Source organism: Capra hircus, chromosome 20, assembly GCF_001704415.2.
Source record: "Capra hircus breed San Clemente chromosome 20, ASM170441v1, whole genome shotgun sequence".
NCBI classification, from domain to species: Eukaryota; Metazoa; Chordata; class Mammalia; order Artiodactyla; family Bovidae; genus Capra; species Capra hircus.
Genome location: NC_030827.1, coordinates 45,944,175 through 45,962,500, shown reverse-complemented (window position 1 = coordinate 45,962,500; position 18,326 = coordinate 45,944,175).

Here is an 18,326-nt window from a genome sequence, read left to right as displayed (position 1 = left end):
TTAGGAATGAGCTGTGAATTATTTCTTGCAATAGAAATATTTGTGCCCCCCCAAAAAAATAGAATATTAGCAAAAAATCACATGCAGCTGTCTTGGCACCATAAAAGGAGACACTTTTATACACAGAATGGCAGAACTGAAAGATGGAAAGAGTTTGAAACCTCAACCCCTATAACACGTACTTGACCCCAATATTACTGGCTCTCCTGTCAAGTTGGTACGTTTGTAGGCAATTTTAGCCAGAACCATCCTTCAGTGATACACAAGTTTGTCAGGTAGGGAGGACAAATCATTTTTTTTCACGTACAGGGTATCAGTTCAGTTGCTCAGTCACATCTGACTCTTTGCGACCCCATGGACTGCAGCACGCCAGGCCTCCCTGTCAATCATCAGCTCCTGGAGTTTACTCAAACTCATGTCCATTGACTAAGTGATGCTATCCAACCATCTCATCCTCTGTCATCCCCTTATAGCAATAATTAAAATTGTAACTTTTTTCTAAGTACTTGTTTTTAATTATTTATTGTTGTTTCTAGGAGTACAGAAGCTAACGGTACAGATAAATCTCTTCCCTTGTGATTTTTCTTTCTTTTTTTTTTTTTTTTTGGTAGGGAAGAAGGAAATGGAAACCCATACCAGTATTCTTGCTTAGAAAATCCCACAGAGGAGCTTGGTGGGCTACACTCCATGGAGTCACAGAGTCCAACGTGAATGAGCAACAGCGACTCACACAGGAGATAGTATACAGTTAACTAAATTAACTTTACTGTATACTGATATGAATAAAATAAAATGAGTAAATGGAAAGGGAGTATGGAGGGGAGGGCAAGTCTCACTGGAGTGATAATGTCTATACAAAGGACTGGAGGAAGTATGGGAGAAAATGTATAGGTATTTGGTTGAAGGATATTCAGCCAGCAGGAACAGCACATACAGAAGCCTTGTGGCATATTCACAGAAAGTGAGGGGTCTAGTATGGATGGATGGATGACGATTACCAGGGAAAGTAGTAGAAATGATGTCAAAGATGTAGCAGAGAGCAGTGAGGGTGATATATACACTTGGTCTCTATTTTGCATAATAAAGGAGGACACTTATGGACTGAGCAAAAGAATGAAATGATCTATGATGTTTTGAAAGGATAATTTTGACTGTAGAATGAGTGTGGTGAAGGCAGAAGCAGAAGTATCAGGTAGGAGGATATTACAGCTGAATTACAGCTGACAAGGGAAGAGATGACTCCTTCAATTACGCATCTAATCCCCAAAGAGATTTGAATATTCTTACATGTGAATTTTAAACTAAGAAGGATTTTTCATAACATTTGGAGAGGTGAAGGGATCAGCAAAAGCATTTTAAACCAGGAAATACTGAAGAGTCACAGCGGTATGAATAATCATGAGATATTTGGGTGGGAAGGAGGAGAATACTTGGTAAACTGTCCTTTAGCTCACTCAGATTGCCATAACAAGTATTGCAGACTGGGTGGTTTAAACAATAGACATTTGCTCCTCTCTTTTGGTTCTGGAGGCGGAATGCTCAAGATCAGAATGCCAGCAAATTCTGTGTCTGGTGAGAAGCCTCTTCTTGGCTTACAAATGACTGCTTTCTTACTCTATTTTCTTACTATATGGTGGAGAGACAGACCTGTGGTCTTTCTTCCTGTTTGTGAAAGTTGCTAAGTGGTGATTCTTTGTGACCTCATAAACTATAGCCTGCCAGGCTTTTCTGTCCATGGAATTCTCCAGGCAAGAATACTGGAGTGGGTTGCCATTTCCTTCTCCAGGGTGCCTTCTTAACCCTCATATTGAACCTGGGTCTCCTGCATTGCAGGCAGACTCTTTACCATCTGAGTCATCAGGGAAGCTTCCTCTTCATAAAAGAACAATAATCCTATCACAGGGGCCCCATTCTCATGACCTCATCTGAACATTATTATCTCCACCAAAACCCCACCTCCAAATACCATAACAATGGAGGTTAGGGCTTCAACAGAGACATATGAATTTTCTGGGGAATTAGGGAATCCATAATTTCAGTTCATAACAGGCTGTTTTTTAGGAATTATAATGATACACTATATAACAGTTAGTGGTACACACAATAACAATTATCTTCACTATCAAGATGTTACTATGCCTAGCCTTTTGCTTAATTAAACCCACCACCTATTTCAATATGATTTTTTAAATTTATTAAAATAAGTTTCTTTCTTTTACCTTCTTTTCTTGTCATCACAGCTGACCCTTCACTCCATAACTCCAAAAATGTATAGTCAAGTTGAACAATACTCATTATAAAGTTTTAGACCACTGCAACCTGGAGATAATCCAACCTGAGCTTTAAATCTGATATGTTCCTGTAAACCTGAAAATGAAGAATCTTTAAACTCAAGCTGTTATAGTCTGAGGGACTGCTGAGCTTCTGATTGAGACATATACTAAGGCTGAAAATTGTCAATAGGCTTTATCACATGGAACTCTCAAAATTGAACCTCGTGGAGGTCCACAAAGAGACATGAAGTGCCAGGATACAAACGGACCTGCAAAACATGGCAGATATCAGAACAGATGCACGTGGCAGGTGGGAAAAATGTTCTGTTATGCATAATCAGAAAAGAAGAGCAGCCAATGGTGGGGGTCAGTCATACCCAGAGCAAGGGGTGACGTCCAGATGGACTGAGGCAAAGGAACTTCAGGATTGAAAGCATTTAGCCCTATGCTTTACATTAATATGCAAATTAGAGAATTTTAATTAGAATATCAAATACTCAGTCTGAGAGACAAGATCAAAGAGAGGATAAAGGAAAGCTTTCTGATAGTTGGATGAGACCCAATCCTAGTTGATTTCATGGATGTACAAATTTTAAATAATATGATGTCAGCTCTGAAAATAAAAATAGTTTTTAGATTATAGGAGAAAACACAAGGTTTTAATACTATTATCATTTTCAAAGAATTGATTATAATTTTGGTTATATATTTGTTGTTTGTTGTACAGTTTGATGAGTTTCACATGATTTTTTAAAAATAAAACAATAGTGAGAAATATTAGAATAGGTGCCTCTTTTATGGACATGTTATGTAGCAGGCACTGCAATATAATTCCTTGTATTTTATTTCATGAAATCAGTGCAATACACCTGAATTCCTGGCACCATTATTCAACTGCCAAGGACAGGAAACTGAGTTTCAAAAGGTTAAGTAATTTGTCCAAGGTCACAGAGTCAGTGAGTGGTTTAAACCCAAAACCTCACCCATGCCCACTAAACCTCCCTGAATCTTAACTAATCTGCAATAGAAACATATTTGTGATGTCCGTGTTCATTGTGTTTGTTCTAAGCAAAACAAATGGTGACAGGAACCACAAGAGAATATTAGAGGTGAATGGAATCTTATGAATCAAATGCAATACTGGTTCTCACAAAGAGAAAGACAGGGGACTTCAGCTTGTGTGATATGGAGGGGAGTAGACAGAAGGATATTGTAATAGTCAAACATTTAAGGATATAAATTGTAATCACTTTGATAAATTTTTCTAGGTAATTTATATTATGGATCCTGAATTACAGGCCACCTGTCTGGTCCCAGATTAAGAAAGTAACGTCTAGAATTTGTTTCTTGTATCTCTCATTACACTTTTGGGTGATTTCTGGAATCACCCTTAGCCTTTTATTGTGATGCCCAGAAATCTGTATTGTGACAAATAGGCCAATTCATTCTTATTTATAGAAAAGCTTATTTGAACTTCCTATCTAAAAGTTTCAAAGCATTTGTAAAAGTTTTGCACCAAATTGGTGTCTCAAGCAATTAGAATCCCAGGCTGTTCATGAGTCAGAATTATTCAAAAAGCATAATATTTGAAGAAGTTAGGAGAAATCACTGTTTTGTCATAGGTTGTATGCCAAGTACCAATATGCACAAACAGTGAGTCCATAATAGGTGTCAACAGAATGAGGCCAAATCATACAGGCTGACAGAAGTTAACTGAAATGGAAAATTCTTGAGTACTTAGGCTTCCATGGTTTGAAAATGGAACACGCTGAAATTACAGGCAAGCTGAACTGAATACATCTCTCTGTGCTGTACTGAGTTTATTGTGGCCTCATATTACCTTTCATCTAGTTAGAAAAGGAAGGCTTCTTGAAAAAGTGAGATCATAGTTTTGAAAGTTGGCAAAGAGTAAGGGAAGTTGCTTCAAACATGGAACAATGGATCTTAATCTCAAGAAAATAACCATAAAGAATGTTTCACTAATACAAATACATTACTCACATATTGGCTAATAAAAATTAGTGGGATTAAATTTCAAAATAAAAAGAAATAAAATACATTCTTGCTATGTTTGATATTATGGTGGTATTATTTATTATGATTCTACAGTTCAATATTTCCTGATTTTATCTTTACTTTCAAATTCATGCCTAAGTTACATAAGTACTGTCTCAGAATCTATTTTAAAGTATATTTATGTCTGACATAAAGCATAATTTATTGTGCTATCCATTTAAATTGATAATTATATTTCTATAATCTTTTGATTTTAGATACAGTTTTTCTTACTCATCTAGAGCGTTAAATATTATTGAAATTTTTTTGTATTTAGTTCATTTTTCTATAGGTTACAGTAGAGAATAGTCTTGAAATTTCAGTCTTCGAAGGGCAAACTGCAAAAACAACTTGTGGTTTTCAATGTAGTAGATCATTTTTATAAACTTTTGTTTTGATGTCTTGTGGTGCAGCTGTCTGAGCATCTTGACCAGACAAAATCTTCCTCCTACCATAAGGTCGTATTTCTCTCCTCCTCCTCTCCTTCTGCCAAAGGCTCCTGGAGTGCCGTCCTTCCTCTAAGCAGATGAAATGTGTGATCTCCTTCGAAATCGATATTAATGCCATTTCAGCCTTTGTGAAAATGAGATTAGAATTCTAAATGTTCAGAATCCAACAGCATTTAATGAAAAATGATAGGAATTATCACATACCTAGAGCTTAGAGAGGATGGAATCGTATTTGCACATTATTAAAGATCTGAATAATTTAGGTTATTTTTAGATTTGAACTGCTTAGAGGATTTTAGAAAGCTCAATTTAAACTGCTCAAGAAATGTACTTTCTCGTCCTGATTTCAGCAATCTTATGTCACTTAACATTTTTTCATAAAATTGAGTGGTTTTGCTGTTACGAAATGAACATGTTTTGGACCTCAGACTAATCACAAGGAAATACTGAAATTTTAAAATAAAATTTATTTTATTCCTCTAGTAACTTTAAGACCTCTGTCAGATGAATGTTTTCCTTTGTTTCCACTCCTCCCCTTCACCAGTTATCTGGTAAAAACTACTTTTTTCTGGGTCTTGTAAGAAATATACACTAATAGCATTGTTGTTATATGTCAGTAAACCATGAAGGTGAAAATGATTCAGTGTAATTCAAACGTACTTTTTATTTTCTCCAGTAATCTATTAATTCTAAATATTTGTTTGTTCACCTTACTAACAGATAAAATGTGAAAATGTTATGCCTCTATCTGTCTTGCGAGGACAACCTGGTGGGTAATCGGTACCCTGGATAGATTTGATATTATCATTTATGAATCATAGGTGGTGAAGCATAAGTTTGGAGCTTGTAGGATAATATATTTTAAAATTACAAATAATTGAAGATGAACGAAAGAATACAAGCCATATTGTCAAGAAATACAGACCACATGATCTGCCAATCCTCAGGGAAACTAGAAAACATTTCAAACCAAAAAGATATTTCCATCTAAAAAATTAAAATGAGAACAGATGAAAAAAACAAAAAACAAAGCTGAAAAGAGTAACTCCTGGTTTGTGAACATAAGTTGCTAAAATGACCAAGAATATAAAGATAAAACTGTAGCTTTTTAAAAAACCTAGTGAACGGAATAGGTAATGCTATTATAATAAAGAATTGGAGGCTATGGCTTCCTCTAACAGAATCTGTGTCTCCACTCAAGATGCTCATCACCACCTCCCTTTGCTCTTTATATCTCCTAATATTTTTTTGTTAGCAAGGTCTTCAAAATTATTGAGTTTGTGATGGAGACTTCACAAAAGATGATTGTAATCTGTTAGTCTAATTAAAATTTCTTCACAAAAGCCTTTGAATCTGGAGGAATAATGACTATGTAACTTCAACTCCAAAAATAACATTTTGATATGATAATTTAGATGCCTGATTTAAAATACAGTGTTTATTTTTATTACTAATTTTTGAATTGTTTTAATTATCATGAAATGAAATGGGTTATTTTGTTTCCATGTAAAATTTGTGACTGTTGTTACATGTTCAAATTCATGTCAGGATCACCACAGTTAGGTTAGGGAGCAGTCCTATCACCTCCATACACTTCTCCCACCCACAGCCCTTGGCAATCACGACCTATTCTCAATATCCATAGTTTTATTTATTTTAATAACTTAATTTAAATGAAATTATACAGTATACAGTTATTTGAGAACTGTTTGTTGCACTCAGCAAAATGTATTTGAGTTTCATCCAGGTCGTGTGTCTATCAACAGTATATCCACAATTATTGCTGAATAGTATTTTATGTAATTCCATTGTCCATAGTATTCCATTTGTTTATTCATTTTGTTGTTGTTTAGTCACTAAATTGTGTCCTGGAGTTTGCTCAAACTCACATCCATTGATTTGGTAATATCATCCAACCATCTCATCCTCTGTCGCCCCCTTCTTCTCCTGCCCCCAATCTTTCCCAGCATCAGGGTGTCTCCAACGAGTCAGCTCTTCACATCAGATGGCCAAAGTATGGGAGCTTCAGCTTCAGCATCATTCCTTCCAATGAATATTCGAAGTTGATTTCTTTAGGTTTGACTAGTTTGATCACCTTGCTGTCCAAGGGACTCTCGATAATCTTCTCTAGCACCACAGTTCAAAAGCACAATTCTTTTTTTTAAAATTTATTTATTTATTTTGATTGGAGGCTAGTTATTTTACAATATTGTAGTGGTTTTTGCCGTACATTGACATGAATCAGCCATGGGTATACATGTGTTCCCCATCCTGAACCCTCAGGGTCATTCCAGTGCACCAGCCCTGAGCACCCTATTTCATGCATCGAACCTGGACTGGTGATCTATTTCATATATAATAATAAATATTTCAATGTATATTATTCTCTCAAATCATCCCACCCTTGATTCTCCCACAGAGTCCAAGAGTCTGTTCTTTACATCTGTGTCTCTTTTGCTGTTTCGCATATAGGGTTATCATTACCATCTTTCTAAATTCCATATATATGCATTAATATACTGTATTGGTACTTCCCTGGTGGCTCAGATGGTAAAGCATCTGTCTACAATGCAGGAGACCTGGGTTCGATCCTTGGGTCAGGAAGATTCCCTGGAGAAGGAAATGGCAACCCACTCCAGTACTCTTGCCGAGAAATTCCCATGGATGGGGGAGCCTAGTGTCCATGGGTTCACAAAGAGTCAGACATGACCGAGGGAGTTCACTTTACTTTCTTCTCACTGTATTGGTGTTTTCTTTCTGACTTACTTCACTCTGTATAATAGGCTCCAGTTTCATCCATATCATTAGAACTGATTAAAATGCATTCTTTTTAATGGCTGAGTAATATTCCATTGTGTACATGTACCACAGCTTTCTTATCCAATTGTCTGCTGATGGACATCTAAGTTGCTTCCATGTCCTGGCTGTGATGAACATTGGGGTACACATGTCTCTTTCCATTCTGGTTTTCTTGGTGTGTATGCCCAGCAGTGGGATTGCTGGGTTGTATGGCAGTTCTATTTACAGTTTTTTAAGGAATCTCCACACTGCTCTCCCTAGAGGCTGTACTAGTTCGCATTCCCATCAACAGTGTAAGAGGGCTCCTTTTTCTCCTCACCCTCTCCAGCATTTATTGCTTGTAGACTCTTGGATAGCAGCCATTCTGACTGGCGTGAGATGGTACCTCATTGTGGTTTGATTTGCACTTCTCTGATAACGAGTGATGTTGAGCATCCCAAAGCATAATTCTTTAGTGCTTAGCCTTCTTTGTGGTCCAACTGTCACATCTGTACACAACTACTGGAAATTCCATAGTTTGGCTGGATGGATCTTTGTCAGCAAAGTGATGTCTCTGCTTTTAATATGCTGTCTTATAACTTTCCTTCCAAGGAGCAAGTGTCTTTTAATTTCATAGTTGTAGCCACCATCCTCAGTTATTTTAGAGTCCAAGAAAATAAAATCACTGTTTCCACTTTTTTCCCATCTATTTGCCATGAAGTAATGGGACTGGATGCCATGATCTTAGTCTTAATGTTGAGATTTAAGCCAGTATTTTCATTCTCCTCCTTCACCCTCATCAAGAGGCTCTTTCATTCCCCTTCACTTTCTGCCATTAGAGTGATATCATCTACATATCTGAGGTTGTTGATATTTCTTCCAGCAATCTTGATTCCAGCTTGTGGGTCATCCAACCTACCCTCTTGTAAATTGTCTCCAGTTTTCAGCAATATGAACATGCTACTAATCTTCATGTAAGGTATGTATGTGTGGAACTAAGTTTACTTTAGGGTTAGTACTGAGCAATGGAATTGTTTGCTTATACTGTAACTGGATGTTTGACTTTATTTAAAAAAAAAAGAAAAATATTTTCCACAGAATGTGTGTAATTCTGAATTGTGACTAGCAGTGTCTGAGAGTTTGACTTGTTTCACATCCTCACTAACGTGTGGTATTTTCAGGTTTTTTGTTTGTTTGTTTGTTTGTTTTTAGCTACTCTACTAGGCATTCACTGATATCTCAATTTAAGAAAAAATCATTTCTGTTAGGGCTGATGATGCTAAATGTCTTCTTATGTGCCTTACTTACTATCTTCACATCCTCTTGGTGGATTATTTGTCCATATTTTTTGTCTAGTTCTCCTATATTTTTTTTCTTATTTCAAGTTTAGAGTGTCTATCATAGATTTTGATACACAGCATTTGTTGAATATGTCATTTGCAAATATTTTCTTCCAGTCTGTAGCTTGTTTTTTTTTTTTTTTTTTTGGCTTTTTCAACAAGTCTTTCATAAAAGAAACCTTTTAATTTTAATTTAGTCTGATTTGAAAGTGAAAGTGAAGTTGCTCAGTCGTGTCCAACTCTTTGCGACCCTGTGGACTGCAGCCCAGCAGGCTCCTCCGTCCATGGGATTCTTCAGGCAAGAATACTGGAGTGGGTTGCCATTTCCCTTCTACAGGGGATCTTCAAGATCCAGGGATCGAACCCGAGTCTCCCGCATTGGAGGCAGATGCTTTAACCTCTGAGACACCAGGGAAGACCACCTCTAAAAATATGGATTGTACTTTTTTGTTCCATACATAAGAATTCATCACTTGAATCCAAATCAGGTCATGAGCAGGTTTTGAGATCTTGCTGGGTAAAAGTGATTCAAGAGCCTCCTCCAGGGTCTGGCCCAAAGGGTCAGAGTTCCATTTAGAAATCACAGAGATGCTTTAGTTTCTGCTGGTAGGTAGGAGTCTCAGGGAGGCATGTCTGAATAGTATAGCTTTTGCACAGCTGTTGTCCTACCCAAGTAGTTAGAGAGCACTTTTGTTTTAGACTTCTGTGTAAGAAGTGTAAGTGAAAGTCTTACACTTGTGTAAGACTTCTGATGTATAGAACAGTAAGATAATAAATGTGCGCTGCTTAATGCCGCTATTTCTGATGATTTTTATCAGAGCAGTTGAAACTAATATAGGGAGGAAAAGGCTATTCTAATCATATTGGAGAAATTGCCTCTCAGTGTATAAAATGTAAGGGAAATTATATCTCATACTCTGCACAAATATCACTTCTATGTGGATTAAGTACTAAATAAGAAACAATTAAAACTTTTTGATGAAAACGTTTCTGTAGAGAAAAATTTTTAAAAGCAATCTTGTTCGTTCAATGAAATATTATGAGATTCTCAATATCCCTACTATTTAGAAAAATAGACATGTTAAAAAGGAGTTGGTATTTAATTCTTGCAGGATTAACAATTAAAAACTATTCATCATCCTAACTGCTGACAGGAGTTTGAGATAATAGAATTTATGTGCTCTTGGTAAGCTTACAAATTGGTACAATCACCTTGGAGTTTAATTGTCATTATGTATAAATGTTGAAAATGTGAGAAACCTGGCATCTTTATACCTGTAATCAATGTTATTCCTTCACAGAAGCTTCCTTTGCTACTCCAGTCTAAATGATGTCTCTAAATAAAGTATATATATATATATATATATATATATATATAAATAATGAAAAATTGTAATAATTAGGACAGTGTTTTTATTTGATGACTAATCAATACTTTCTCAGCATCAAACAGAATCTCAAAATAGCTTTGTCAATATTTCTGTTTTGTTCACAATTGGATCTCCAGATCTGGCCAAATACCTAATATGTGATAAAAACAGTATATATTTGGAAAGAAAAAATAAAAAGAACTTCTCCTGGGTTTCCCCTTTATTCTTACACTGCCACTAGATTCACAGCACTCTGACACCTGGATATAGCATCAGATCCCGCAGGTTATGTATGGGCTCAGTCCCATGAGACGGTCCCCCACTTTCAGAACCCAGTCACAAAGAGTAGGTCTTCAGGTTACCTGCATCTTCTGTTCCGTCTGGCTACAAATTAGAAGTTCTCATGACTCTCCCTCCTTGGAGTCCATCATCTGCTAGACTATCTCACCAGAATCCTGTGAAATATATACTTACATATACCAGTTTATTATAAAATAAAGGATAGATTAAAGGATACTGATGAACAGCCCAATTTAATGATACATAGAGCAAAGATTTGAGGAGTCCCAAGGGCAGGAGGTCTATTCCCAAGGAGCTAGGGCACAGCACCCACCCAGTGAGTGTGTTCCCCAACCCAGAAGCTCTCTAAACCCATGCTTTGGGGATTTTTATGGAGGCTTTGTCACAGAGGCATGATCAATCATAATCTAGATCTCCAGCTCCTTTCTTCTTCTTGGAATGTGGGCTGGGGGTGGAGAGCTGTAGGACTGAAAGTTGGAAGCTGCTAATCATTCCTTCTTGTTTCTGGTGATCAGCTTCCATTCTGAAGCTATATAGGACTCATCAAGAATCACCTACAAATCTATCATTTGCTCTTGATTTTCAGCAATTAGTTTGGGCTCAGTTGAGCATTTCTGGTTGTCTCTCCTGGGTGACTCATGTGGGTACAGTCATCTGTGACTCAAATGTGACTGGATGGTCAAATATAGCTACACTACCTCTCCTGGAAATTAGCATTTGCTCCATCAGACTCTTCAGCCTCATATATGAGAGTAAAAATCTTCATTTTGATTTTAGGGAAACATTCCATGAGGGCAAGCCTGAAGGTAGAAAGAATAGAAATCTATAGTCATTTTATAGCTTCAAATTGATCATAACAAGTCACAAAGCCAGCCCAGGATCAAAGAGTGAGGAAATAAGCTCAATTTTCTTGATGAAGAAACTGTAAATTTGCCTTACAAAGAGAAGGAGGAATTATTCTCGTCTTCTGTGCAACACTTTACCATACCAAAAAACTGTTATTTAAAAATATTTATTAATTATTGACATACTCTATGCAATACTTATAAATCATGCATGCTTTGAAAATAATTGGTTTGACAATAATTTATTTTATATTTATTAAGGTAATGCTAATTATGGTCATTTAATTTCTGTGGGAATTTATATAACTCAAGTTATATTTGAGCATAATGTGTTAATTATTAATGTGCATCATTTAAAATTATGTGATCAAATTAAACCCATTCCCAGAACTCTATATTTATGCTCCTCAATTAAGGTACTCATGTAATACATCATTTTGACTATTACATGGAGTAGTATATAAATCTTGCATTATCTGATTGCAGTGATGTTATTAATGTTCTTGGAACTCTTCAATCATTCATTAAAGGGTATCTTAAGATGACCTAAGGTAAAAGCTTGCTTCTTTCCTCCTCTTTAAAAGTGGTAAGGAAGCTGAGGGAAAGCAAGAGATGAGTACTACAGAAAGAAGGCACTATCAGCCCCACATTAGGGGCTGATTAGTCATGGACAACTAATCAGAGGCAAATCAAAGGAATGGCTCTCCTTTTCCCCTGTTGTGTTTGGAATTAGCAAATAGCAAAACTCTTTTCTCTTTACTAATGGATAACACTTTTACAACTTTCATACATTTGGGGACATTAAAAAGTTGCAAATACTAGAGATGAAGTTTGCCTCAGGGCATACCAGTGGTATTATTTCTCTTTTCTAGGGCAACCCTCCACCCTAAAGTCAGCTCCCTTTTTTATAAAATAGTAACGTTATTGTTTATTCTACAAAGTGGTCAATATTTTTTGTTCTCAACGGCAAATTTTACTTCATATTCTTCTTCAGTGGGTGCGTGAAGGAGACAGTTCATTACAGATTGATAAGTAGATAAAATGACTGGATGGATGCAAAGGTAAGCGAATGGAGGAGCGGATAGACAGACTGGAAGACTATAAAAAGCAAGGAAACAATACAGATTGCATTATGACATTTTCCATTTGAAAACCATCTCATGAACCCCTCTTAGGATTAATGGCATGCCTTTAATTTGATATAACTTTTCTTGAGTTCTGCTTAGTGACTTCCTCTGCCTCATTTGCTACCACCTACCAACATACTCTATCTCTAGCAGTAATAAACAAATTGCAATTTTCCAAAGGCTTTGAGCATTTCCAAACTATGTCTATAACTTTTGCATAAGCTAAACTTCCACTTCTGTGCCTGGCCCACATTAATTGTTAGAAACTCATCTCAAGTGACACTTCATTTGATTAGCATTCCCTACAATCCCTCAACTCAGTGCCCATTGTACGTCTGTGTATACACCATGTGTATAGACTTTAGCCTAGGGTATGTAGACTGCAAGTTCTCAAGCTTTAATATGAAACTGAAATATCTTGGAGATTGGTAAAAGGTAGATTGCTGAGCACTGCTTTGGATATTCTCATTATTTAGACAAAGTCGTTGTTTAGTCACTATGTTGTACCTGAATACATTTGCAACACCATGGACCATATAGAGCTCACCAGGCTCTTCAGTCCATGAGATTTGCCAAGCAAGAATACTGAAGCAGATTGGCATTTCCTTCTCCAAGGCATCTTCCTGATCTAGGGATCAAAACAACTGCATTGGCTGGTGGATTCTCTACCGCTGAGCCGCCTGGGAAGTCTAGATATAGTACAGAGCTTCAGTAGTTTAAATTATACTAGGAAAGACTTACCCAGATTGATGAACACAATGTAAAATAGATAAATAGGTAAATAAAAACTGTACAGCTTTCAATGATGCCAGTGTTCTAATTGTTGGTATCCTCCAACCCAGGAAACTCTCTAACTTTCAAGAGCCACATTTTTCATTTTTAAAATGATTTCAGATGTCTCTGAGTTTATGAATACTTATTGAATATATCTGGTAATACTTCCCAGGTAGCACTAATGGTAAAAGAAACTGCGTGCCAGAGCAGGAGACAATAGAGAGATGGGTTCAACCTCCGGGTTGGGGAGATCCCCTGGAGAAGGAGATGGCAACCCACTTCAGTATTCTTACCTGATGAATCCCATGGACAGGGGAGCCTGGTGGGCTGTAGTCCATAGAGTCACACAGAGTCAGACACAATTAAAGTGACCTAGGAAGCTCATAAAAATCTGACAATGTGGAAAAGGAACTGGCATCTGTTTACTAAGTAATTCAGCTACACAGAAATGTGAACACAGGTATTAGGAGAATACATTAAATAACTGCACAATAATCCCACCCTCATCCTCCTCTTGCTTTTTCCTTCTTCCTCTCTTTCGTCTCTCCTTTTCTCTCTCCATTTTCATAAGAACAAGACTACATTTAGTGATGTTGAGTATCATTTCATGTGTTTATAGACCATCTGTAAGCCTTCTTACATGACTGAAACAACTTAGCATGTATGCAAGTCTTCTATGGAGAAATGTCTCTTTAGATCTGCCCATTTCTGATGGGGCTGTTTGTTTTTCTGATGTTGACCTTCTTACGTATTTTGGAGATTTAACCGCAGGGAGCCCAGCTTGGTGCTGTGTGAGGACCTAGAGGGGTAGGAGGGAAGAGAGACTGATGAGAGAGGGGGCATATGTAAAATTATGACTGATTTACATTGTTGTATAGCAGAAATCACAACACAACATTATAGAGCAATTTCCCTCCAATTAAAAAATAAATGTAGAAAATAAAAATAAATAAAAATATATACATTTAACCATTTACATTTTTTAATAGAAAATATACCATAGTCATTGCACTATATTGTAGACTACAGGAAAAAAATAAAGTTTACAAAAAAACAAGTGATACTAGAGAAAGAAATGGCAAACCACATCAGGATTCTTGCTTTTAGAACTCCATGAACAGTATGAAAAGACAAAAACACATGACACCATAAAATGAGTCACCCAGGTTGGTAGGTGTCCAATACGCTACTGGGGAAGAATGGAGAAATAGCTCCAGAAAGAGAGCTGGGCCAAAGGAGAAAGAACCCTCAGTTGTGAGTGTGTCTGGTGGTGAAAGTAAAGTCCGATGCTGCATAGGACAGTAGTGCATAGAATTCTGGAATGTTAAGTCCGTGAATCAAGGTAAATTGTGTGTAGTCAAGAAGGAGATGGCAAGAATGAACATAGACATTTTAGGAATCAGTGAACTAAAATGGATAGGGATGAACAAATTTAAATAGATGGCCATTATATCTACTGCTATGGGCAAGAATCCCTGAGAAGAAATGGAGTAGCCCTCATTGTCAACAAGACAGTCTGAAATGCAATATTTGGGTAAAATCTCAGAAATGACATAATGATTTCAGTTTGTTTCCAAGTGCTTCCCTGATAGCTCAGTTGGTAAAGAATCTGCTTGCAATGCGGGAGACCTGGATTCAATCCGTGGGTTGGGAAGATCCCCTGGAAAAGGGAAAGTCTACCAACTTCAGTATTCTGGCCTGGAGAATTTCATACACTGTGTAGTCCATAGTGTTGCAAAGAGTCAGACATGACTGAGTAACTTCACATTAACTTTTCCAAGGGAACATTTCATGTAAAGATGGTCATAATAAAGGACAGATATGGCAAAAACTTAACAGAAGCAGAAGAAATTAAGACGAGGTGGCAAGAATATAGAAGAACTGCACAAAAACAGTCTAGACAGTCTTTCATGGTTGCACAGCCACGATGGTATGATCACTCACCTAGATCCAAAATGTGAAGTCAAGTAAGCCTTAGGAAGCATTACTATGAAAAAAACAAGTGGAGATAAGGAATTCCAGCTGAACTATTTAAAATCCTAAAAGATAATGCTGTTAAAGTGCTGCACTCAATATGCCAGCAAATTTGAAAAACTCAGCAGTGGCCACAGGATAGGAAAAGGTCATTTTTCATTTCTATCCCAAAGAAAGGCAATGCCAAAGGATGTCAAAAGTACCTCTCAATTGTGTTCATTTCACATGCTAGCAAGGTAGTGTTCAAAATCCTTCAAGCTAGGCTTCAACTGTTCTTGAACTAAGAACTTCCATACATACACACTGGATTTAGAAAAGGCAGAGGAACCAAAGATCAAATTGCCAACATCCCTTGGATCATACAAAAGGCAAGGGAATTAAAAAAAATTACTTCTGCTTCATTGACTACGTTAAAACCTTTGACTGTGTGGATCACAACAAACTGTGGGAAATTCTTAAAGAAATGGGAATACCATACCACCTTACTGCCTCCTGAAAACTTGTATGCAAGTCAAGAAACAACAGTTAAAGCCAGACATGGAACAATGGACTGGTTCGAAATTGGGAAAAGAGTATGTCAACACTATACATTATCATCCTGCTTATTTAACTTCTATGCAGAATATATCATGGGAAATGCCAGAGTGGATGAATCACAAGCTAAAATAAAGAAAGCCAGGAGAAATATCAATGACTTTAGATATGGAGATGATACCACTGTAATGGCAGAAAGCAAAGAGGAACTAAAGAGCCTCTTGATGAAGGTGAAACAGGATAGCGAAAAGGCTGGCTTAAAACTCAACATTTAAAATACAAAGATCATGGCATTCAGTCCCATCACTTCATGGCAAACAGGAGGGAGAAAAAATGGAAACAGTGACAGATTTTATTTTCATGGGCTCCAAAGTCACTGCAGACCATGACTGCAGCCACAGAATTAAAAGACTCTTGGTCCTTGGAAGAAAAGTTATGACCCACCTACACAGTGTATAAAGAAGCAGAGATATCATTTTGCCAACAAAGATCCATCTAGTCAAAGCTTTGGTTTTTCCAGTAGTCATTTATGGATGTGAGACTTGGACCATGAAGAAGGCCTAGCATCAAAGGGTTGATGGTTTTGAATTGTGGTGCTGGAGAAGACTCTTGAGAGTCCCTTGGACTGCAAGATCAAGTCTGCCAATCCTAAAGGAAATCAACCCTGAGTATTACTTTAAAGGACTGATGCTCAAGCTGAAGCTCCAATAGTTTGGCCTATTGATGTGAAGAGCTAACTCATTGGAAAAGACCCAGATGCCTGGAAAGACTGAGAGCAAGAAAAGAAGGTGGCAACAGAGGATGATATGTTTGGCTGGCATCATTGACTCAATGGACATGAGTTTGAGAAAAGTCAGGGAGACAGTGAAGGAGAGAGAATCCTGTTCTGCTGCAGTTCATGGGGTCACAAAGAGTTGGACATGATTAGAGACTGAACAACAACAACCAATAATTAAGAAGCAGAGATAGACACTTTAATATGATTATATATTTATCTATATTTTAATCTATTATTATATATACAAATTTTATTTTGTCATTTTCATTTAAAATTTATCATTACAAATTTTGTCAAAATTACTTGCAATGAAAATTCTGTTAACCTGATTTAATATTTTCAAAATACCACTGCAGGTCACATTAAGTTAAAAAAAATTAAAAAAATTAAATATATTTGTTTTCATTTAAAAATAATTCTATATTGAAAATGGCTGTTGACAACTTATACATTTTCACATGTGGAAGAAAATCGTTTGTATAGTAAACTATGATCCTTAGAAAAAACAGTTCTCGTAAAAATTTTTAAATATATTTAAATTAGCAAATTTTTAAATATATTTGACCAAATTTTAAAATATATTTGATTTAATCAATTGGATTAAAAATGGCACCTCACTCCAGTACTCTTGCCTGGAAAATCCCATGGACTGAGGAGCCTGGCAGGTTGCAGTCCATGGGGTCGCTAAGAGTCAGACAGGACTGAGCGACTTCCCTTTCACTTTTCACTTTCATACATTGGAGAGGGAAATGGCAACCCATTCCAGTATTCTTGCCTGGAGGATCCCAGGGACAGGGGAGCCTAGTGGGCTGCTGTCTATGGGGTCGCACAGAGTCGGACATGACTGAAGACACTTAGCAGCAGCAAGACACTCATATACCTTTATCATAACTGAGTTTCATAGTACTATATTGTACATATTAAGTAAACCAAGGCTTATTTAACAAGATTATTTAACCATAACTTTATGGTTATTTAAATTGTTTTAATTATTTATATTTTGTACAATGCAGCTATACAAATTCATATTTATCATGCAAAAGGGATTTATGAGTTTAATTTTGTACGTGGTAAACCTATTCTCATGTTTATAAAGTTGTTTCATTAGGAAATAATGCTCAAAGTGGAAATGTTTGTCAAGTTGTGCATATAGATTTCAGGTTGATGTATATTAATAAAGTACTTTCCAGGATGATTTTTTAAAAATATTTCTACCAGAAGAAAATTACAATGCATATTTATTCTTATCTTTATTCAGGCTCCCTGGTAGTGTTCTTCTTTTTTTTATTTTGGGCACCATTACAGGTGAAATTTTGGAGAAGAAAATGGCAACCCAATCCAGTATTGCCTAGAGAATCCCATGGACAGAGGAGCCTGGTGGGCTATAGTCCATGGGGTTGCAAGAGTCGGACATGACTTAGCGACTAAACCATCACCACAGGTGAAATTTATGTTTTTAATTTATGTCTATTTATGATTAATCATGATAAAAACATCTCTTCACATATGTGTTTGATAGTTTTTTGTGGATAGTAGTTTTTTATATGAATTATCTGTTCATGAGTTTAACCCCATTTTTATTGAGATGACTTTCTTAACTTGACTTTCATAGTTGAAATTGGACAAGTAGATAAATGCAACAAATAAGTTAATGTTTCAGTAAGAATATTGCATTCTATTATAAAGTTTTGCTTATTAAAGTATAATAAAAGTAAAAGTTCTTTATTAC